This window comes from Mustela lutreola, chromosome 3 (assembly GCF_030435805.1).
Source record: "Mustela lutreola isolate mMusLut2 chromosome 3, mMusLut2.pri, whole genome shotgun sequence".
Classification (NCBI taxonomy): domain Eukaryota; kingdom Metazoa; phylum Chordata; class Mammalia; order Carnivora; family Mustelidae; genus Mustela; species Mustela lutreola.
The window spans coordinates 87,712,218-87,736,577 of NC_081292.1; the positions used below are offsets into that span (position 1 = coordinate 87,712,218).

The 24,360-nt window shown below is 37.5% G+C and overlaps 1 non-coding gene across 1 annotated transcript; it reads left to right on the plus strand.

Annotated features, from left to right (window-relative positions):
• Positions 1-14,319: 14,319 nt before the first annotated feature.
• LOC131828359 (U6 spliceosomal RNA) lies at positions 14,320-14,423 on the plus strand. The gene has a single exon (XR_009352375.1). It is a non-coding gene; the product is annotated as a U6 spliceosomal RNA (small nuclear RNA).
• Positions 14,424-24,360: the final 9,937 nt, after the last annotated feature.

Here is a 24,360-nt window from a genome sequence, read left to right on the forward strand (position 1 = left end):
ACCTCACCATGAACCTGACACAGGCAAAGACCACAAACCTAACCCTGACCCTAACAGTGACATTGACTCCGACCCTAAAATTAACCCTGACCCTGACTGTGAGCCTGACACTTACTCTAACACTAAACGTAACCCCGACCATGACACTAACACGGGCCCTGACCCGAAACCTAATGCTGAACCTAACCCTAAAACTAACCCCTAACATTATCCCTGACACTGACCCTAAACCGGTCTAACCCTCCACCTACCTCTAACCCTAACCCTAACCCCACTTTAACAATAAACCTGACCCTCTCCCTGACCCTGATCATAACCCTAACTCTGAACTTTGCCTATGTCAGAGCTTAACCTTAAACCTGACCCTGGCCTTGACCTTAACACTGACCCTAACCCTGAATGTAAACCTAACTCTGACCCAATCCGTGATCCTGAACAGAATCTTAAGCCTACAGATAACCCTGATCCTGAACCTATTCATAAAACAGAACCTAAACATAAAGCTGACCTTACCATAACCATGAACCTAATCCTGACCCTGACCCTAACCCTGACACTAGACCTGTCCCAAACCTAACCCTGACCCTGAAGGAACCTTGCCCCCAACCAAAACTTGAACCTGACCCTAAATCAAACCATGACCCTGAACCTGACCCTAAACCTAACCATCACCCTAAAACTGACCCTGACGTGACTCTGACCGTAATGCTAACCCTGACCCTACTGTGAGCATGACTCTAAACCAAACCGTGAACCTAACCCTAACCCTGAGCCCTACCCTAAGCCTTACGCTAACCCTGACCCCAAGGACATCTAACCCTAACCCAGACCCTAAGTCTTTCTCAATCCTAACCCTAACACTGACCTAGTATAAATCCAGCTCTGTTGCCTCCAGCGGGGACAACAGCTGCACCCAGGCCTCCCAGGGGCTGGGGGAGGCTGTATGGGGGTCACTGGATGGGCACTGCCTGAGTGGAGTGTGAGCCTGAGCAGCTTGGGGACCGCCGGCTCAGGGAGTTCTGGTACAGCAGGAAGTTCGGTAAGGAGCCCCCAGGCAGTGGTGACCTCACTTCCCTGACGACAGAGCCCAACGGAATTGGAACCAACATATCCAGGCACCCCATTACAGAGAAAAACCCCCTGCCCAGCTCATTTCTAGGCACATCCTAAAGGAAGCGACATGTTCTTCTGCTGTACTGAAGCCGAGAGGATGTAGGGAGAAGAGAGCTTGCCCGCCAGACACGTCCCCTCCCTGGCCGGTCATATCAGGATTCCCCAATGCCTCTGGACTTTTGGTTACTAAAATCAAAAGGTGACACCAGGGGACTCAGAGTCAGAGAGTCCCACACCTTCTGATCAACCGGTGTAGCCCTAGGTCTCCTCCCCATCTCTGTATGTGTGTGTGTGTGTGTGTGTGTGTGTGTGTGTGTGTGTGTGTGTGCCTCTGGGTGTCTGTGTGTCTGTGTGTAAAGAGGACCTGACCATGCCATCGAGGGTGGAGATGCCCCAAGCAGGATGAGGCTGATGAGGGTTTAGATGTCTGGTGGGCAAGTTATGTTCACACTCCAGTTTAAGGCTGGTTAAGTGGGATTGGGTGGAGGGTCTACACCCTTCTGCCCAGGGTTTATCCTGAGACCCTGACCGGATGGGTCCATGACCCAAGAGCGGGTCTAACCCTAAGAGTAACCACTAACCCAGACCCTGACACTGACTGTGAGCCTGTCCCAAATCCTAACCCAATCCCTGACCCTGAACCTGACCCTGACCCTGTCTGTGATCCTGACCTGAACCCTAAACCTAAACCTAAGCCTGACAATGTCCCTGATGGGGACCCTTAACCTAAATCTAACGTTGATATTACCGTAACCAAGACTCATACCTAACCCTGACCATGAACCTGACCCTAATCGTAACCCTGATGCTGACCTAAACCTGACCCTAACCCTAACCCTGACCGTGACTGTGAACCTGACCCTAACTCTAAACCTAAAGGTAACTCTAACCATGACCCTAATACAGACCCTGAACCTAAACCTAACGCTGACCCTGACCCTAACACTAACCCTACCCTAAACCAAACCATAACCCTGACCTTACGCTGTCTAAGCCTTACCATAACCCTCCTTCTAACTCTAACCCTAACCCCAATCCCAAACCCTACCGCAAAAACCTAACTGTGACACTGAACCGAACATTGACCCTAAACCAAAGCCTGACCCTAAACCTGAACCTGTCCCTGAACTTCACCTGACCTGACCCTGACCCTAATCCTAACCATGACACTAACACTGACCACTACACAATCCTGTCCCTGACCCGAATGTGGACTTTAAACCAATACCTGAACCTGACCCCAAACCGGACACTGGCGCTAAACATCACCCTGACCCTGAACCAGACCATGACCATAAACCTAACCCTGACCCTAACAGTGACTCCGACCCGGACCTGAACAACAAACCTGACCCTGACTGTGAGCCTGACCCTAACTCTAACCCTAAATGTAACCCTGACCCTGACACTAACACGGGCCATCCCCCGAATCCTATCGCTGAACCTAACCATAAGAGTAACCCCTAACCCTACAACAGACCCTGATCCTAACAAGTTCTAACCCTAACCGTCAACCAAACGCTAACCCTAACACTAACCCTAAACTTTTACAGTAACCCTGAACCTATACCTGATTATGCTCATAACCCTAACCATGATCTTTGCCTATACCAGACCCTGACACTAAACCTGACCCTGGCCCTGAGACTAAACCTAACCATGACCCTAACACTGACCACTACATAGCCCTGTCGCTGACCCGAATGTGGACTTTAAACCAAACCTGATCCTATTCGTAAAGCTGACACTGGCGCTACACTTCACCGTGACCCTGACCCAGGCAAAGACCATAAACCTAACCCTGACCCAAACAGTGACCCTGACCACGACCCTAACACTAACAGTGACCCTGACTGTGAGCCTGACCCTAACTCTAACCCTAAACGTAACCCTGACCATGACACTAACACGGGCCCTGACCCGAAACCTAACGCTGAACCTAACCCTAAAACTAACCCCTATCATTATCCCTGACACTGACCCTAACCCGGTCTAACCCTCCACTTACCTCTAACCCTAACCCTAACCCCACTTTAACAATAATCCTGACGCTGATCATAACCCTAACTCTGAAGTTTGCCAATGTCAGATCTTAACCTTAAACCTGACCCTGGCCTTGACCTTAACACTGACCCTAACCCTGAATGTAAACCTAACTCTGACCCAATCGGTGATCCTAAACAGAATCTTAAAAATAAAGCTAACCCTGATCCTGAACCTACTCATAAAACAGAACCTAAACATAAAGCTGACCTTACCATAACCATGAACCTAATCCTGACCCTGACCCTAACCCTGACACTAGACCTGTCCCAAACCTAACCCTGACCCTGACATGAACCTTGCCCCCAACCAAATCTTGAACCTGACCCTCAATCTAACCATGACCCTGAACCTGACCCTAAACCTAACCATCACCTTAAAACTGACCCTGACGTGACTCTGACCATAATGCTAACCCTGACCCTACTGTGAGCATGACCCTAAACCAAACCATGAACCTAACCCTAACCCTGAGCCCTACCCTAAGCCTTACGCTAACCCTGACCCCAAGGACATCTAACCCTAACCCAGACCCTAAATCTTTCTCAATCCTAACCCTAACACTGACCTAGTATAAATCCAGCTCTGTTGCCTCCAGCGGGGACAACAGCCGCACCCAGGCCTCCCAGGGGCTGGGGGAGGCTGTGTGGGGGTCACTGGATGGGCACTGCCTGAGTGGAGTGTGAGCCTGAGCAGCTTGGGGACCGCCGGCTCAGGGAGTTCTGGTACAGCAGGAAGTTCGGTAAGGAGCCCCCAGGCAGTGGTGACCTCACTTCCCTGACGACAGAGCCCAACGGAATTGGAACCAACATATCCAGGCACCCCATTACAGAGAAAACCCCCCTGCCCAGCTCATTTCTAGGCACATCCTAAAGGAAGCAACATGTTCTTCTGCTGTACTGAAGCCGAGAGGATGTAGGGAGAAGAGAGCTCGCCCGCCAGACACGTCCCCTCCCTGGCCGGTCATATCAGGATTCCCCAATGCCTCTGGACCTTTGGTTACTAAAATCAAAAGGTGACACCGGGGGACTCAGAGTCAGAGAGTCCCACACCTTCTGATCAACTAACTTGCATTATTGTTAACAAGAATCTTGTGCATTACCATCAGTTTTCTACATTATAACCTCTTGCTCTACAGTTTGTAAATACCTTTGTCAATAGTAAGCTAATAAACGGGGTGACCCCAATGGATTGAGATAATCTCCAGAGATTCTGCTACATAATGCCAAGGACTCCATTAAAAGGACACCTAAGAATTTATTTTGCCCAAAAATTTGATCATTTTTTTCATTGTCCTTACCTATTTTCCAAACCTAGTCCTTTTGCTTCACCTTTCAGTCTACAGACCCTTTATCTGACTGACTTGTTAATTCTGGTAATGTCTTGCAGATTAATTTGCTTGCCAGAGGTGGTTCCTCTAATTGATGTCTAAGAACCCTAATTAGTTAAGAAAACTTTTTTTTAACATTTTCATTGCTATTTATTATTATTATTATTATTATTGCTAATATCTCTATTATATATAATTCACAAGGGCATCTTTCTGACAAAAGACAAAGAGCTGGCTACTAGTAGAAAAAGTACATTTGACTCTGTCAGTGAATGTGGTAAAGGGATTTGAGAATATAAGGCAATGCACTGGAATTATGTGTTAAAATTTTAAATATTATAGATACATTTACTTAATTTCTAATACTGTTGTTGCTTATAATTAAATAAGATGTTTTCCATGAACCACGCATTACAGCAAATATATTGTTTATACAGATTAAATTTTTATCAAAAGGGATACCTGGGTGGCTCAGTTGGTTAAGCAGCTGCCTTTGGCTCAGGTCATGATCCCAGCGTCCTGGGAACGAGTCCCGCATCGGGCTCCTTGCTCAGCCAGGAGCCTGCTTCTGCCTCTGCCTCTGCCTGCCATTCTGTCTGCCTGTGCTTGCTCTCTCGCCCACTCCCTCTGATAAATAAATAAAATCTTAAAATAAATAAATAAATTTTCATCAAAAAATTATAAGTGTATTTTATTGTAGGATCATGATTAGCATTTTGCAGATGAGAAAAGTGAAATTTAGAAAAGTATGTCTCTTCAATTCCCTCATACAATATCTGGCCTAGATAGAAGGATATACTATCACAATTGAGGAAGATAATTGATTACTTAAAATGATAAACTTTACTGTATAGGGTTTTTTAAATGTTTGCCACAGATTCAGATTCTTATAAAATATATATCTATTTTTTGTAAAGAGAATGCACTAAGAAGTAAAAAGAAAGTGATATATCAGTGCTACCAACTAATGGCTAAAATATCATCACCTTATTTATGAACAATGAAACAGTGTGCAATATTTAAATAAATTTAAATAAATTCCTATTTACTTTATGTATTTATAAATTTAAATAAATTCCTATTTATTTATTATTAAAGAAATTCCTCTAACAAACAGTATGTTTTGAAGATTGCTAGCAGGAAAGTGTTGTACTACAGTAATCAGAAAATATGATCTAAAATTCTGCTTTCAAGGGCACCTGGGTGGCTCAGTGGGTTAAAACTCTGCTTTCAAGAAGCTATAACAGTAAGTACTGAGCATTAGCTATTATATGCTATGGATGAATAACTGAAATCTACATTTGAAACTAATGGTACACTATATGCTAACTAATTGAATTTTAAAAAGTTAAAAAAAAAAGCCACTATTTTATAAAACAATATTCCCAACAGGCTCTTTTGCTTCAAAATACTCACTTTGTAATGAGAGTCATTACTTTTGTCTAGCCAATTCTTACATCACTGTTTATCCCTTCCCTGCTTTATCTCTTCCCAGTATCAATAAAGGCTCACTTGGGTTACCTAGAAGCCATGAGAAAGCTTGTAATAGATCTGGCTGGTTTTTACCAGCAATTTGACCACCATGTGCACAGGGAAGTTTATTGATAAAGGCTTTATTGCAATAAGTTGCAAATACATGGATGATTTTGAATTCTCTTTCTTGAGGTCTTGTTTCATGATAATAAATTTAGGGTGGCTTATTGGAATGGATGTTATTAACATATTTTCATAGTTCTAAGTACATGGAATTGTAAAATAGATTAATGAATGTGGCATTACTGACAACTGTCCTCATTTTGAAATCAAATTACAGTGTACTCAGATGAGGAAGCAAAGCAGATTTGGGATTATGAGTGAACTAATTTAAAAAAGTCTTAGGGGTATGATCAGACTATTGGGTAATTCAGTAGAAAAATGTCAACTGATTGAGATTTTGTGTTTCCTGATTTCAGAGAGAAGTTAAGATAAATAAGGAACACGAGGAGACTAGGAAGCCAAACATAAGTGATAATTTTGTGCCAGAGTGTGTATACATCTGTTTATCTTCTTGCTTTACCACTAAGGTTGCTCCTAGAGGAGAGTTTAAATATGTGTTGGAGCTAATCTCTGTGGATTACACAACAAACCACATCCTACAGCTCTCCCTGAAACACCCCTTATGATTTCAATGTAATTTGGTTTTTGCATTTTTAGAAATAACAAAATACTTTGCAAACTCATCTACTTTATTACCACCACAAGTGAGTCAGCTGACTCCACATTTTAACACAGTGACAGTCACAGAGGAATGGAGGAATGAGTAAAGTTATCAATATATGTGCTTTTAAGAAGTACAACAGGGTAGCAGCTATTTCCAGGAACCAAAACATGGGTCAGCAGCTGTGAAGGAAAAGTGATGGAATAAATGACTCATTTCAGAGGAGTTCTACGACATATTAAATCTATAATGTATCCTCAGCACCCAGTTACCCGCTTTGATCTAAAGATAAGGATTTACAGTTAAGGTCCCATTTATGATTTGACTGGTAGGGTCTGAATCATGTTTACTATTGTTTTGACTATTACTTGAAACCTATAGTAGTACTTGGGATATGTGTTGTGTATTCTGTGAACATGTGCTATTTTTAGATTAGATAATTCCTGTCTCGAACCCCTGTTAATTTGTTTGTTTCTGTTTAATTGATAGTGGTTTCAGTAAATGGATATATCTGAAAAATTGCAAAGCCACTATTAAAATAAGTTATTATTATATATAGCATGGAATTGCACATTCCTCCTTTGAATCCGACAGAGCTTCACCATATCCTTAACAATTTGGGAAAAACATGCTATTATTTTTCTTTATAAAATTTCTCCTGTTAGGCTGTGATGGTTGTCATCAGCAGTAACTCCTCTGAAGGCTTTGTTAAAAGAGTTGAAAAAATTGGAAAGGTGTGAATGAAGCTGTTTGCTGAATATAAAGAAAAGAGCATTGAAGTACAATTCACAATCTTACTTCTCCTCTATGCTTTTAGATGTTTGACATTTGAAAATTTTGCTTCTAGAAGAGATGCCCTATATAATTCTTACTTTAAGGAGCAAGTTGCTTTTATAATTTTTTTTTATTATTCTACCATTCAAGTATTTCCATTTAAATTAAATTCAATACCATTTAAAAAAAATCAAAAGTGCAGCCAGTATTCAATTCCTGGGCTAAATAATTTTAGAAAGCTTTGTGTTATTGAACCTACGGGGTTTTTCTGTAGTTTTAACTCTTTCTTTCTGTGATTTTTCCCATTAGTCACGTAAGTGACTGCAATATAACAGACATTGAGGGTAAAGAAGGACTGAATAGAACAATCCTTGGCCTCATGAAGTTGAGAATCTAGCAAGGGAGTCAAACAATTCAATCATTCAGAGACAATTTATTGAGTGCCTGGCCTAAGATGTGCACAACAAAACCCCAGCCCAGAGGAATCATTTTAATGGGAGAGATAGATAATAGGTAAGCCAACTTTAAAAAGAAAAAAATCGTACTGGTTTTTCTTTAATAGTGATGCATATTTGAACTAAATAAGCACATTTTAAAAAGAGCAGTGATTGAGAAGAGGTTTTGTAACTGAGTGGTCCGAAAGGGCCTCCCTGAAAAAGTCTGTTTTGAACAGATTTCTGAATAATATCAGCTAGGAAGCTGCGTAAAAATCTCAGGGATGGGTGATTTTTCCAGTCAAAAAACTGTAAAGGCTCCAAAGTCACAATACAGCTGTAAGTTTCTCTAATAAAGTAACTTCTGACAAAGAATGAGAAGAAATAACTAACCCAGGTTTGAAAGAAAAGGGACAGACTTTCTATGGAATTAATATTTAATTAAAGCTCTAAAGGACAAAAATACAATAGAGCAAAATTCTATATACCTAATGACGCTGATATACTTAATGAAAGTTCATAAACAAGTGTGGGTAGCAAAGAGTGTGTGGGAATGTTGGTAAGAACAGTGGGGAAGAGTCATCCCTGAACATGTTCTTAAATGAAGCAATTCTTGTGTTGTTTTAAAGGGTAAATTGGAGTTTGCCTAAGTGATTAGAGAAGGATGCCTCGGCTTATGGAAGTTCAAAGCCATAAAGATGTGATAAACTACTGCAGATATTTTCATGTATATTTGTTGTTGCTTCTAGTAATGGTGATCTAAAAACTCTTTCTTAAGACAACTAAAAATCCAGACAAAATAGCTTTTAAAGTTAAAAATATCAGAATGATTATAAAAATAAGGGAGGGATTACTGGGCCAAAATAGGAAATACAATGAGAGCCCAGAGATATATGCCCTGAAGCCATTTTAGCTATGAGAGCATTTGAAACTGCTAAAACACACTGAGCTGTGTTTTTAATAGACTCTTGATACTAGAGAAACAAAATTCAAAATCCAGCAGCAATCAAATTTGAGGACTTTGGTACAACCCAAATTTAAGTTGAGATCCCCAAAGCACAAGGAGAAGCAGAAATAAGACTATAGCCTACCTTGCCTTCTGTGTAAACTGAGAAAGTCAATCACTGAATTTGGAGTATGATTGTCTTGTAGAGTCTCAGATATAAGAGAAAATCCTGCCAAGGAGGACCATACCATTATTATAGCTCTTAATTATCCCTACTCAATAAGAGTTTCAAATATAATGTCTTGAACATAGCAAAATGGAACAAAGCACACAAAGAAAAACCATTAACAAGATTTGAAAGACAAAATGGGATTAAGTATGATGTTAAAATGATCAATAAAGATTGTAAAATGGCTTGATTACTCTGCTCAAATAAATGAGAGGGGAAGCAAATTGAACAAAAAATTGAAACTAAAAATGATATCGAGAAAGGTTTTATAAATGAACCAAATGGATACTCTAGAATTTAAAGATATGACAGCCAATTTAAGATACCACAGGGGTGCCTGGGTGGCTCACTTAATTAAACCTCCAATTCTTTGTCCTTTTTTTTTTTAACACCTTAATTTTATTTTATTTCTTTCATTTTGGCTCAGGTCATGATGTCAGGGTTGTGAAATAGAGCCCAGAGTTGGGCTCTGTGCTGAGCCTGGAGCCTGCTTAAGATTCTTTTCCCTTCTTTTTCTATCCATCCCTGCGCTCTCACTCGCTCGCTTTCTCTTGCTTGCAAATAAATAAATAGATAGATAGATGATAGATAGATAGATAGATAATAGACAAAGCAAAATAAAAGCAGATTATGAAAATAAATATAAAGATTTTGAAATGAAAACAAGTTCAAAATAAAATAGAGAAGACCTACACAGCTAAAAGTTCATTCAGAAAATCTACTATTAAAGAAGTCAGTATAACACAATGTTAAGATATCAAAAGATTTGAGCATGTACTGTACAGAAAGGGTAATCCAAATGGCCACTCATATATAAAAACTGTTTATCTTTATTATGAATCTGGAATTAAATTAAATTAAATTAAAAATAAATTAAAACCTAGAATGGCATACTATTACACACTTACCATATTGGGCAACAGTGAAAATGTCTTGCAAGAATGTGAAGGAATGACAGTGCACATAATAAAAACATATGAGGAAAGTTGGACAATATTTAGAAAACTTAAAAATTTAAAAAAAAAATTGGTCCATTCCTAGAAATACAACATGGAACTAAAGGAATATTTTCATCAGGATATGCAAACAGATGATTATAGTTATTTCATTCATAACGGCAGATCAGTAGTGGTATATTTGCACAATGTTACATTAAATAAGAGAGAATATTAACAAACTGGGAGGAGGGGCTAGGTTGTTATCATAAACAGATCTTCTATGGTGCTAATTATGTTCTATTTCTCAAAATCTTTAAGTTAAAAAAGTTTTCAAATTTATATCTAGATAGATAGATAGGTAAATGATAGATAGACAGATATGCCAGAAGCTGCAATGCTAGGCTAAGACCAGGCTTCAAAGGGCTTTTCTATTCTCTACTAAATACTTTAAACCATTCATTATATCATAGCTCAGTGTTCAAATCTCCATTTGTTTCCTCAGTTTCCTAATATTTATCTTAAGGTGACCTGATCCAGACTTTTGATCACCTTTGTCTAAATATTTCTATTTTAACAAAGTCCTTTTGAACACTCAGAGACTAAAACTTAGAAAAAGACTCTGATTGTTATCTCACTAGAGTGGAAAATATATAGTTACTCATTAACTAATGATATCCATGTCTACATTAGATCCATGACATTTTTATTTCTTGGGAGCTTTTGGTTAAATGAATTTTTTAAGCTTCCTTTAAATGGAGCTTTAAGCCATCGCCACATGAATAAAATTAAAGAACTAAATGAAAACAAGCCAAGTATTTACAGAGTAATTAGAATGTGCAGTGGAAAGAGTACAATTCTGAAATCATAAAGCCTAAATTAGTGTGATGCATCTTTACCAGCCATGTAATCATAAACCAGTTATCTAAATGTGTTAGCCTCAGTTTTTTCACCCATGAAATGGTGATGATAATACTTATTATGCAGAGTTGTTGTGTGGATGTAATGAAGCATGGAGCATGAGAGTCTCATATTCCATGCTAAAATGATAGCTATTTTTATACTTATAATAATTCTAATAATAGTAATTAAATTGTTCAAAATGATAATATTCATTTATATTGAGGCATTGTATTGACTATTCATAGACACATTTACCAAAATAAATTTCATTTTACTTTACCCCCTCTGAGGATATATATTCCCTAATTCAATATGAATCTCATTATGAATAATAATTATCATGATAAATATGCAGATTTTTCTTCTATTTATTTTTAGGGAAGTATCCTTTACTGTTGAACATAAAGAAACTTAAGCAAGTCTGTCTTATTCAAAATTTTCATGCTGCTTTCTTATGAAACTAGATTATAGAGTTGTATGAAATAAATTCATGCAGTTAAGACATTTATGTTTGGAAAACTGGGTGGTCAGTTTAGTATTTCAAAAGAAGATTTTAAATTTAAACCTTAAAACTGAGCTCTTTCAGCCTTATTTATAGACCATCCTTCATGCTTCATAAGTATTCCTTCATTGTAAACTAACTAATAGTGTTTGTCACAGTGTATATAACTAAAATGGATTTTATATTCTATTATTTCAGAGTTAGTTGCAGTTTCTACTTCCTTAATTCCTTTTTTGAAAAATAGATTAATTCTACAAAAAGTTTTTTCGAGCTTTATTGAAAAATAATTGACATATTATAATTTGTAAATTTAAGAAATGATTTCTTATAACACTGCAAACTTTTAACATTGTGTAAATTCTGTACCATTTGATAAATTGGTATACATCTGTATTGCAATATAATCTACATAAAAATGTTAATACATCTACTATCTCATATAGTTGCCTCTGTTTTTTATGCATGTATTGTAAGGAATTTTAAGATCTACTCTCTTAGCAACTTTTATGTATATAGTACAGTAGAGATAAACTTCAGAGGTCTTGTGGGTTTTGTTCCAGACTGCCTCAATAAAGTGATTATCTCAATCAACTAAGTCAAATCATTATTATTTTTTTTGGTTTCCCAGTGCAAATAAAAAATTATGTTTCCCAGTGCATATAAAAAATAAACACTATACTGTACTGTTCAAAAGCATTATGTCTTTAAAGAAAAACAATGTATATACCTTAAGTAAACTAGTTCTGAGTTTTCAGTGGGTCATAATTACTGATCACAGATCACCATAACAAATACAATAATAATGAAAAAACTTGAAATATTGCAAGAATTACCAACATGTGACAGAGAGACACAAAATGAACAAATGTTTAGAAAAATGGTGGCAGCAGACCTCTTTTATACAAGATTGCTATAAACTTTCAACTTGTAAGAATGTGATATATGTAAAGTTTAATAAAGGGAAGCACAATAAAAAAGTATGTATATATTATTAACTATGATCATCATGCTGTACATTAGATCCCCAGAACTTTTTCATATTATAGTTGCAAGTTTGTGCCCTTTGACCACCTTATTCCACCCCAGGTTCACCTCTTGTCAACTCAACTCTAAGTTTCCATTAGTTTGCTTTTTCTTCAGATTCTGTATGTAAGGGATATCATAATACATAAATTAAAAAATATATATAAAATCTTTGAAATATTTCACTTAGTATAATACCTTCAAGATCCATCCATGCTGTTGTAAAAAGCAGTATTTCTTAATTTTTCATGGTTAAGTAGTATTCCATAGTATATATTTACCATACTTATTTTATTCATTCATCCATTAATGGATACTGAAGTTATTTCCATCTCTTGCTTAGAGTTAATAATTTTATAATGAACATAAGAGTGCAGATATGTCTTCGAAGAGTGACTTCGTTTCCTTTAGATATATACCTAGAAGTGTGATTACTGAATCATATGGTAATTTTACTTTTAATAATATGAATAGTCTCCATACTGTTTTCCATACAAATTTATATCCCTATCACAGTGCATAAGTTCCCCATTTTCCCCAATATTTACCAAAATTTGTTAGTTTTAATTTTTTGGTAGTATATATTCTAATAGGTAGTAATATTGTGTTTTTCAGAGGTAAACAACAACATAATGAATTTGCCCTGAGTTTTTACATTGAGCACTTTTTAATGCTCCTGTTGGTCATTTATATAACTTTTTTGAAAAAAAAAGTCTATTGAGATCCTTTTGCTATTTTTTAATGATATATTTTTTTCTATTTGTATCTCTTGATTATTAACCTCTTTTCAGATATAAGATTTGTAAGTATTTTCTTCCATTCTGTGGATTGTGTTTTCATTCTCTCTCTCTCTCTCTTTTTTTTTTTTTTTGGCAATGCAGAAACTTTAGTTAATGTAATACCATTTATTTATTTTTGCTTCTTTTGCTTGTGTTTTTGGCCTGGTATCCAAAAACTATTGGCAAGACCAATGTCAAGGAGAATTTTTCCTATGTTTTCCTTTAGGAAATTTAGTTTCATGCATCACATTTAAGTCTTTAATCTATTTCAAGTTAAGATTTATGAGTGATATAAGCTTCCAGTTTCATGCTGGTTTATGTGACTATTCAGTTTTAAATATCATTTATTGAACAGACTATCTTTACCCATTATATATGTTGGCCCCTGTCAAATATTAGGTGACTGTATGAAAGGATTTATTTCTGGACTCTCAAATCTGTTCTACTTGTTTATTGGTCTGTTTTTATACCAGTATACTTTATTGTTTTGAGCATGAGGGCTTTGTAGTATTGTTTCAAATCAAGAAGTGTAATTTCACTTCTTCATTCTTTCTCAGAACTGCTTTAATTATTTGTCTTTTATGGTCTCATATAAATTCTAGGATTCTTTACTTACTTCTGTAAAAAAATAATATTGGATTTATTAAAAGATTTTTTATTTATTTATTTGACAGAGAGAGATGACAAGCAGGCAGAGAGGCAGGCAGAGAGAGAAGAGGTAGCAGCTTCCTGCTGAGCAGAGAGCCTGATGCAGGGCTCGATCCCAGGACCCTGGGATCATGACCTGAGCCGAAGGCAGTGGCTTAACCCACTGAGCCACCCAGGCACCCCTAACATTGGATTTTTGATAGGAATTGAATTTACAGATGGTTTTTGGTAGTATGGACATTTTAACAATGTTAATTCTTACCATTCATAAATATGAGCTAACTTTCCATTTATGTCTCCTTCAATTTCTTTATCAATGTCATAGTTTATGGGGTACATATCTTTCATCTTCTTAGTTAAATCTTATCCTAAGTATTTCATTAGTTTTGATGCTATTGTGAATTAGATTGTTCTCTGTATTTTTTCAGATAGTTCATCATTAGAGTGTTAAAATGCTCGTCTTGTGCTTACTTTGGCAGCACATATACTAAAATTGGAATGATGCAGAGATTAGCTTGATCACTGAACAAGGATGACATGAAAAACTGGGAAGCATTCCATATTGGAAAAAAAAACGAAACAAAACAAAATTCTTGTCTTTTATATATTGATCTTGTATTTGGCAGCTTTACTAAATTTGTTTATTCAAAATTTTTTGTGAATTTTTTAGGATTCTTTTACATGTAAGTTCATGTTATTAAAAAAAAGAAAATTTTACTTCTTCCTTTTTTTTTTTTTTTTTTTTTGAGTCTTTTATTTCTTTGTGTTCCTTGTTTCTCTGGCTAGGACATCCAGTACTATGTCAAATGAGAGTAGTGAAAGTGGACACACTTGTCTTTGTTCTGATCTTTAAGGGGAAAATTTTCAATTTTTTTTGATTGAATATGAGATTAGCTCTGGGCTTGCAATATGTGCTTTTTCTTTAATGGATTTTTAAAACTATTTTTTAAAAATTTTTTATAAACATATAATGTGTTTTTATCCCTAGGGGCACAGGTCTGTGAATCTCCAGGTTTACCCATTTCACAGCACTCACCATCACTCACCATAGCACCTGCCCTCCCCAATGTCCATACCCCCACCATCCTCTCCCAACACACCTCCCCCCAGCAACCCTCAGTCTGTTTTGTGAGATTCAGTCTTTTATGGTTTGTCTCCCTCCCAATCCCATCTTCTTTTATTTTTCTTTTCGTACGCCTGAAACCGCCTATGTTGCATCTCCACTTCATCATATCAGGGAGATCATATGATAGTTGTCTTTCTCAGATTGATTTATTTCGCCAAGCATAATACCCTCTAGTTCCATCCACGTCATCACAAATAGCAGGATTTCATTTCCTTTGATGGCTGCATAGTATCCCATTGTACATATATACCACATCTTATTTATTGATTCATCTGTTGAAGGACATTTAGGTTCTTTCCATAGTTTAACTATTGTGGACATTGCTGCTATAAACATTTGAGTGCATGTGCCCCTTCAGAATGCCACGTTTGTATCTTTAGGGTATATACCCAGTACTACAATCACTGGTTCATAGGCTAGTTCTATTTTCAGCTTTTTGAGGCACCTCCACGCTGTTTTCCAGAGTGGTTGCACCAGCTTGCATTCCCACGTACAGTGTAGGAGGGTTGCCCTTTCTCCACATCCTTGCCAGCATCTGTCATTGACTGACTTGTTCATTTTAGCCATTCTGAAAGGTGTGAGGTGGTATCTCATTCTGGTTTTGATTTTTATTTCCCTGATGCCGAGTGATGTGGAGCATTTTTTCATGTGTCTGTTGGCCATTTGGATGTATTCTTTGCAGAAATGTCTGTTCATGTCCTCTGCGCATTTCTTCATTGGATTATTTGTTCTTAGGGTGTTGAGTTTGATAAACTCTTTATAGATTTTGGATAGATAGTGGCCTTTTATCTGGTACGTCATTTGCAAATATCTTCGCCCAGATAACTTCTGACAGTCCTCTTTTGGCTTTGTTAACTGTTTCCTTTGCTGTGCAAACAAAAGCTTTTTGATCTGATGAAATCCCAATAGTTCATTCTTGCCCTTGCTTCCCTTGCCTTTGGCGATGTTCCTAGGAAGAAGTTGCTGCTGCTGAGGTCAAAGAGGTTGCTACCTGTTCTCTCCTCAAGGATTTTGATGGATTCCTTTCTCACATTATGCTTCTTCATCCATTTCCAGTCTATTTTCATGTATGGTGTAAGGAAATGGTCCAACTTCATTTTTCTGCATGTGGCTCTTCAATTTTCCCAACACCATTTGTTGAAGAGGCTGTCTCTTTTCCATAGGACATTCCTTCCTGCTTTGTTGAAGATTAGTTGACCATAGAGTTGAGGGTGTATTTCTGGGCTCTCTATTCTGTTCCATTGATCTATGTCTGTTTTGGGGACAGTTCCCTACTATCTCAATGATGACAACTTTGTAATAGAGCTTGAAATCTGGAATTGTGATGCCAACAACTTTGGCTTTCTTTTTCAATATTCCTCTAGCAATTCGAGGTATTTTTGTGGTTCCATATATATTTTAGGATGATTTGTCCCATTTCTTTGAAAAAGAGATGGATGGGATTTTGATAGGGATTGCATTAAATGTGTAGATTGCTTTAGGTAGCATAGACATTTTCACAATATTTGTTCTTCCAATACAAGAGCATGGAACATTTTTCCATTTCTTTGTGTCTTCTTCAATTTATTTCATGAGTACTTTAGAGTTTTCTGAGTATAGATTCTGTGTCTCTTTGGTTAGGTTTATTCCTAGGTATCTTAGGGTTTTGGGTGCAATTGTAAATGGGATTCACTCCTTAATTTCTATTTCTACAGTCTTGTTGGTATAAAAAAAATGCAACCAATTTTTGTGCATTGATTTTATATCCTGACACTTTACAGAATTCCTATACAAGTTATAGCAGATTTGGAGTGGAGTCCTTTAAGTTTTCCACATACAGTGTCATATCGTCTGCAAACAGGTATAGTTTGACTTCTCTTTTGCCAATTTGGCAAAATTTTGATGCCTTAATTTCTTTTTGTTGTCTGATTGCTGAGGCTAGGACTTCTATTACGATGTTGAATAGCAGTGGTGATAACGGACATCCCTGCCGTGTTCCTGACCTCAGCGGAAAAGTATTCAGTTTTTCTCCATTGAAAATGATATTTGCAGTGGGTTTTTCATAGATGGCTTTGATAATATTGATAATATGTGCCCTCTATGCCTACACTTTGAAGAGTTTTAATCAGGAAGGGATACTGCACTTTGCCAAATGCTTTTTCAGCATCTATGGAGAGTATCATATGGTTCTTGTTCTTTATTTTATTAATGTGTTGTATCACATTGATTGATTTGCAGATGTTGAACCAACCTTGTAGCCCTGGAATAAATCCCAGTTGGTCGTGGTGAATAATCCTTTGAATGTACTGTTGAATCCTATTGGCTAGTATTTTGGTGAGAATTTTCGCATCTGTGTTCATCAAGGATATTGGTCTGTAGTTCTCTTTTTTGATGGGATCCTTGTCTGGTTTTGGGATCAAGGTGATGCTGGTGGCCTCAGAAAAAAAGAGTTTGGAAGTTTTCCTTCCATTTCTATTTTTTTGGAACAGTATCATGAGAATAGGAATTAATTCTTCTTTAAATGTTTGGCAGAATTCCCCTGGGAAGCCATCTGGCCCGGGGCTTTTGTTTGTTTGGAGATTTTTTTTTAAAGATTTATTTATTTGACAGAGAGAAATCACAAGTATACAGAGAGGCAGCCAGAGAGAGAGAGAGGGAAGCAGGCTCCCTGCTGAGCAGAGAGCCCGACGTGGGACTCGATCCCAGAACCCTGAGATCATGACCCAATCCGAAGGCAGCAGCTTAATCCACTGAGCCACCCAGGCGCCCCTGGAGATTTTTGATGACTGTTTCAATCTACATACTGGTTATGGGTCTGTTCAGGTTTTCTATTTCTTCCTGGTTCAGTTGTGGTAGTTTATATGTTTCTAGGAATGTATCCATTTCTTCCAGATTGTTGAATTTGTTGGCGCAGAGTTGCTCATAGTATGTTCTTGTAATTGTTTGTATTTCTTTGGTGTTGGTTGTGATCTCTCCTCTTTCATTCATGATTTTATTTATTTGGGTCCTTTCTATTTCTTTATCAATCTTATTAATTCTTTCAAAGAACCAGCTCCTAGTTTCGTTGATTTGTTCTATTGTTTTTTTTTGTTTGTTTGTTTTTTGTGTTTTTTTGTTTGTTTCTATTTCATTGATTTCTTCTCTGATCTTTATTATTCCTCTTCTCCTGCTGGGTTTAGGCTTTCTTTGTTGTTCTTTCTCCGATTCCTTTAGGTGTAGGGTTATGTTGTGTATTTGAGATCTTTCTTGTTTCTTGAGAAAGGCTCGTACAGCTTTATATTTTCCTCTCAGGACTGCCTTTGCTGTATCCCACAGATTTTGAACACTTTTGTTTTCATTATCATTTGTTTCCATGAATTTTTTTCAATTCTTCTTTAATTTCCTGGTTGACCAATTCATTTTTTAGAAGGATGCTGTTTAGTCTCCATGTATTTGTGTTCTTTCCAAATTTCCTCTTGTGATTGAGTTCTAGTTTCAGAGCATTGTGGTCTGAGAATATGCAGGGGATGATCCCAATCTTTTGATAATGGTTGAGATCTGATTTATGGCCCAGGATGTGGTCTATTCTGGAGAATGTTCCATGTGCACTAGAGAAGAATGTGTATTCTGTTATTTTGGGATGGAATGTGTTGAATATACCTGTGATGTCCATCTTGTCCAGTGTGTCATTTAAGGCCTTTTTCCTTGTGGATCTGTTGCTTGGATGATCTGTCCATTTCAATGAGGGGAGTGTTAAATTCCCCTACTATTATTTTATTATTGTCGATGTGTTTCTTAGATTTTGTTATTAATTGGTTTATATAGTTGGTTGCTCCCATGTTAAGGACATAGATATTTAAAATTGTTAGGTCTTCTTGTTGGACAGACCCTTTGAGTATGATATAGTGTTCTTCCTCATCTCTTATTATAGTCTTTGGCTTAAAATCTAATTGATCTGATATAAGGATTGCCACCCCAGCTTTCTTCTGATGTCCATTAGCATGGTAAATTGTTTTCCACCCCCTCTCTTTAAATCTTTAGGTGTCTTCGGGTCTATGATGAGTTTCTTGGGCAGCATATTGACGGGTTTTGCTTTTTATCCATTCTGATACCCTGTGTCTTTTGATTGGTGCATTTAGGCCATTTACATTCAGGGTAACTATTGAGAGATATGAATTTAGTGGCATTGTATTGCCTATAATGTGACTGTTACTGTATATTGTTTCTGTTCCTTTCTGATCTACTACTTTTAGGCTCTCTCTTTGCTTAGAGGACCCCTTTCAATATTTCCTGGAGAGTTGGTTTGGTGTTTGCAAATTCTTTCAGCTTTTGTTTGTCCTGGTAGCTTTTTAATCTCTCCTTCTATTTTCAATGATAGCCTAGCTGGATATAGTATTCTTGGCTGCATGTTTTCCTCATTTAACACTGAATATATAATGCCAGTTCTTTCTGGCCTGCCAGGTCTCTGTGGATAAGTCTGCTGCCAATCAAATATTTTTACTGTTGTACAATACATACTTCTTTTCCCAGGCTGCTTTCAGGATTTTCTCTTTGTTGTTAACCGTTGTAAATTTTACTATCAGGTTACGGGGTGTGGACCTATTTTTATTGATTTTGAGGGTCATTCTTTGCATCTCCTGAATTTTGATGTTTTTTCCCTTTGCCATATTAAAGAAATTCTCTACAAAAATTCTCTCCAATATACCTTCTGCTCCCCTCTCTCTTTCTTCTTCTTCTGGGATCCCAATTATTCTAATGTTGTGTCGTCTTATGGTTTCACTTATCTCTCAAATTCTCTCCTCGTGGTCCAGTATTTGTTTGTCTCTCTTTTGCTCAGCTTCTTTATTCTCCATCATTTGGTCTTCTATATCACTAATTCTTTTGCCTCATTTATCCTAGCAGTAAGAACTTCCATTTTTTTTAATAATTTTTTATTTTTTATAAACATATATTTTTATCCCCAGGGGTACAGGTCTGTGAATCACCAGGTTTATACACTTCACAGCACTCACCAAAGCACATACCCTCCTCAATGTCCATAATCCCACCCCCTTCTCCCAAACCCCCTACCCCAGCAACCCTCAGTTTGTTTTGTGAGTTTAAGAGTCACTTATGGTTTGTCTCCCTCCCAATCCCATCTTGTTTCATTGATTCTTCTCCTACCCACTTAAGCCCCCATGTTCCATCACCACTTCCTCATATCAGGGAGATCATATGATAGTTGTCTTTCTCTGCTTGACTTATTTCGCTAAGCATGATACGCTCTAGTTCCATCCATGTTGTCGCAAATGGCAAGATTTCATTTCTTTTGATGGCTGCATAGTATTCCATTGTGTATATATACCACATCTTCTTGATCCATTCATCTGTTGATGGACATCTAGGTTCTTTCCATAGTTTGGCTATTGTGGACATTGCTGCTATAAACATTCGGGTACACGTGCCCCTTTGGATCACTACGTTTGTATCTTTAGGGTAAATACCCAATAGTGCAATTGCTGGGTCATAGGGCAGTTCTATTTTCAACATTTTGAGGAACCTCCATGCTGTTTTCCAGAGAGGTTGCACCAGCTTGCATTCCCACCAACAGTGTAGGAGGGTTCCCCTTTCTCCGCATCCTCGCCAGCATCTGTCATTTCCTGACTTGTTGATTTTAGCCATTCTGACTGGTGTGAGGTGATATCGCATTGTGGTTTTGATTTGTATTTCCCTGATGCCGAGTGATATGGAGCACTTTTTCATGTGTCTGTTGGCCATCTGGATGTCTTCTTTGCAGAAATGTCTGTTCATGTCCTCTGCCCATTTCTTGATTGGATTATTTGTTCTTTGGGTGTTGAGTTTGCTAAGTTCTTTATAGATTCTGGACACTAGTCCTTTATCTGATATGTCGTTTGCAAATATCTTCTCCCATTCTGTCAGTTGTCTTTTGATTTTGTTAACTGTTTCCTTTGCTGTGCAAAAGCTTTTGATCTTGATGAAATCCCAATAGTTCATTTTTGCCCTTGCTTCCCTTGCCTTTGGCGTTGTTCCTAGGAAGATGTTGCTGCGGCTGAGGTCGAAGAGGTTGCTGCCTGTGTTCTCCTCAAGGATTTTGATGGATTCCTTTCGCACATTGAGGTCCTTCATCCATTTTGAGTCTATTTTTGTGTGTGGTGTAAGGAAATGGTCCAATTTCATTTTTCTGCATGTGGCTGTCCAATTTTCCCAGCACCATTTATTGAAGAGGCTGTCTTTTTTCCATTGGACATTCTTTCCTGCTTTGTCAAAGATGAGTTGACCATAGAGTTGAGGATGTATTTCTGGGCTCTCTTTTCTGTTCCATTGATCTATGTGTCTGTTTTTGTGCCAGTACCATGCTGTCTTGATGATGACAGCTTTGTAATAGAGCTTGAAGTCCGGAATTGTGATGCCACCAATGTTGGCTTTCTTTTTCAATATCCCTTTGGCTATTCGAGGTCTTTTCTGGTTCCATATAAATTTTAGAATTATTTGTTCCATTTCTTTGAAAAAGATGGATGGTACTTTGATAGGAATTGCATTAAATGTGTAGATTGCTTTAGGTAACATAGACATTTTCACAATATTTATTCTTCCAATCCAGGAGCATGGAACATTTTTCCATTTCTTTGTGTCTTCCTCAATTTCTTTCATGAGTACTTTATAGTTTTCTGAGTATAGATTCTGTGTCTCTTTGGTTAGGTTTATTCCTAGGTATCTTATGGTTTTGGGTGCAATTGTAAATGGGATTGACTCCTTAATTTCCCTTTCTTCTGTCTTGCTGTTGGTGTAGAGAAATGCAACTGATTTCTGTGCATTGATTTTATATCCTGACACTTTACTGAATTCCTGTATAAGTTCTAGCAGTTTTGGAGTGGAGTCTTTTGGGTTTTCCACATATAGTATCATATCATCTGCGAAGAGTGATAATTTGACTTCTTCTTTGCTGATTTGGATGCCTTTAATTTCCTTTTGTTGTCTGATTGCTGAGGCTAGGACCTCTAGTACTATGTTGAATAGCAGTGGTGATAATGGACATCCCTGCCGTGTTCCTGACCTTAGCGGAAAAGCTTTCAGTTTTTCTCCATTGAGAATGATATTTGCGGTGGGTTTTTCATAGATGGCTTTGATGATATTGAGGTATGTGCCCTCTATCCCTACACTTTGAAGAGTTTTGATCAGGAAGGGATGCTGTACTTTGTCAAATGTTTTTTCAGCATCTATGGAGAGTATCATATGGTTCTTGTTCTTTATTTTATTAATGTGTTGTATCACATTGATTGATTTGCAGATGTTGAACCAACCTTGTAGCCCTGGAATAAATCCCAGTTGGTCGTGGTGAATAATCCTTTGAATGTACTGTTGAATCCTATTGGCTAGTATTTTGGTGAGAATTTTCGCATCTGTGTTCATCAAGGATATTGGTCTGTAGTTCTCTTTTTTGATGGGATCCTTGTCTGGTTTTGGGATCAAGGTGATGCTGGTGGCCTCAGAAAAAAAGAGTTTGGAAGTTTTCCTTCCATTTCTATTTTTTTGGAACAGTATCATGAGAATAGGAATTAATTCTTCTTTAAATGTTTGGCAGAATTCCCCTGGGAAGCCATCTGGCCCGGGGCTTTTGTTTGTTTGGAGATTTTTTTTTAAAGATTTATTTATTTGACAGAGAGAAATCACAAGTATACAGAGAGGCAGCCAGAGAGAGAGAGAGGGAAGCAGGCTCCCTGCTGAGCAGAGAGCCCGACGTGGGACTCGATCCCAGAACCCTGAGATCATGACCCAATCCGAAGGCAGCAGCTTAATCCACTGAGCCACCCAGGCGCCCCTGGAGATTTTTGATGACTGTTTCAATCTACATACTGGTTATGGGTCTGTTCAGGTTTTCTATTTCTTCCTGGTTCAGTTGTGGTAGTTTATATGTCTCTAGGAATGTATCCATTTCTTCCAGATTGTTGAATTTGTTGGCGCAGAGTTGCTCATAGTATGTTCTTGTAATTGTTTGTATTTCTTTGGTGTTGGTTGTGATCTCTCCTCTTTCATTCATGATTTTATTTATTTGGGTCCTTTCTATTTCTTTATCAATCTTATTAATTCTTTCAAAGAACCAGCTCCTAGTTTCGTTGATTTGTTCTATTGTTTTTTTTTTTGTTTGTTTGTTTGTTTTTTGTGTTTTTTTGTTTGTTTCTATTTCATTGATTTCTTCTCTGATCTTTATTATTCCTCTTCTCCTGCTGGGTTTAGGCTTTCTTTGTTGTTCTTTCTCCGATTCCTTTAGGTGTAGGGTTATGTTGTGTATTTGAGATCTTTCTTGTTTCTTGAGAAAGGCTCGTACAGCTTTATATTTTCCTCTCAGGACTGCCTTTGCTGTATCCCACAGATTTTGAACACTTTTGTTTTCATTATCATTTGTTTCCATGAATTTTTTTCAATTCTTCTTTAATTTCCTGGTTGACCAATTCATTTTTTAGAAGGATGCTGTTTAGTCTCCATGTATTTGTGTTCTTTCCAAATTTCCTCTTGTGATTGAGTTCTAGTTTCAGAGCATTGTGGTCTGAGAATATGCAGGGGATGATCCCAATCTTTTGATAATGGTTGAGATCTGATTTATGGCCCAGGATGTGGTCTATTCTGGAGAATGTTCCATGTGCACTAGAGAAGAATGTGTATTCTGTTATTTTGGGATGGAATGTGTTGAATATACCTGTGATGTCCATCTTGTCCAGTGTGTCATTTAAGGCCTTTTTCCTTGTGGATCTGTTGCTTGGATGATCTGTCCATTTCAATGAGGGGAGTGTTAAATTCCCCTACTATTATTTTATTATTGTCGATGTGTTTCTTAGATTTTGTTATTAATTGGTTTATATAGTTGGTTGCTCCCATGTTAAGGACATAGATATTTAAAATTGTTAGGTCTTCTTGTTGGACAGACCCTTTGAGTATGATATAGTGTTCTTCCTCATCTCTTATTATAGTCTTTGGCTTAAAATCTAATTGATCTGATATAAGGATTGCCACCCCAGCTTTCTTCTGATGTCCATTAGCATGGTAAATTGTTTTCCACCCCCTCTCTTTAAATCTTTAGGTGTCTTCGGGTCTATGATGAGTTTCTTGGGCAGCATATTGACGGGTTTTGCTTTTTATCCATTCTGATACCCTGTGTCTTTTGATTGGTGCATTTAGGCCATTTACATTCAGGGTAACTATTGAGAGATATGAATTTAGTGGCATTGTATTGCCTATAATGTGACTGTTACTGTATATTGTTTCTGTTCCTTTCTGATCTACTACTTTTAGGCTCTCTCTTTGCTTAGAGGACCCCTTTCAATATTTCCTGGAGAGTTGGTTTGGTGTTTGCAAATTCTTTCAGCTTTTGTTTGTCCTGGTAGCTTTTTAATCTCTCCTTCTATTTTCAATGATAGCCTAGCT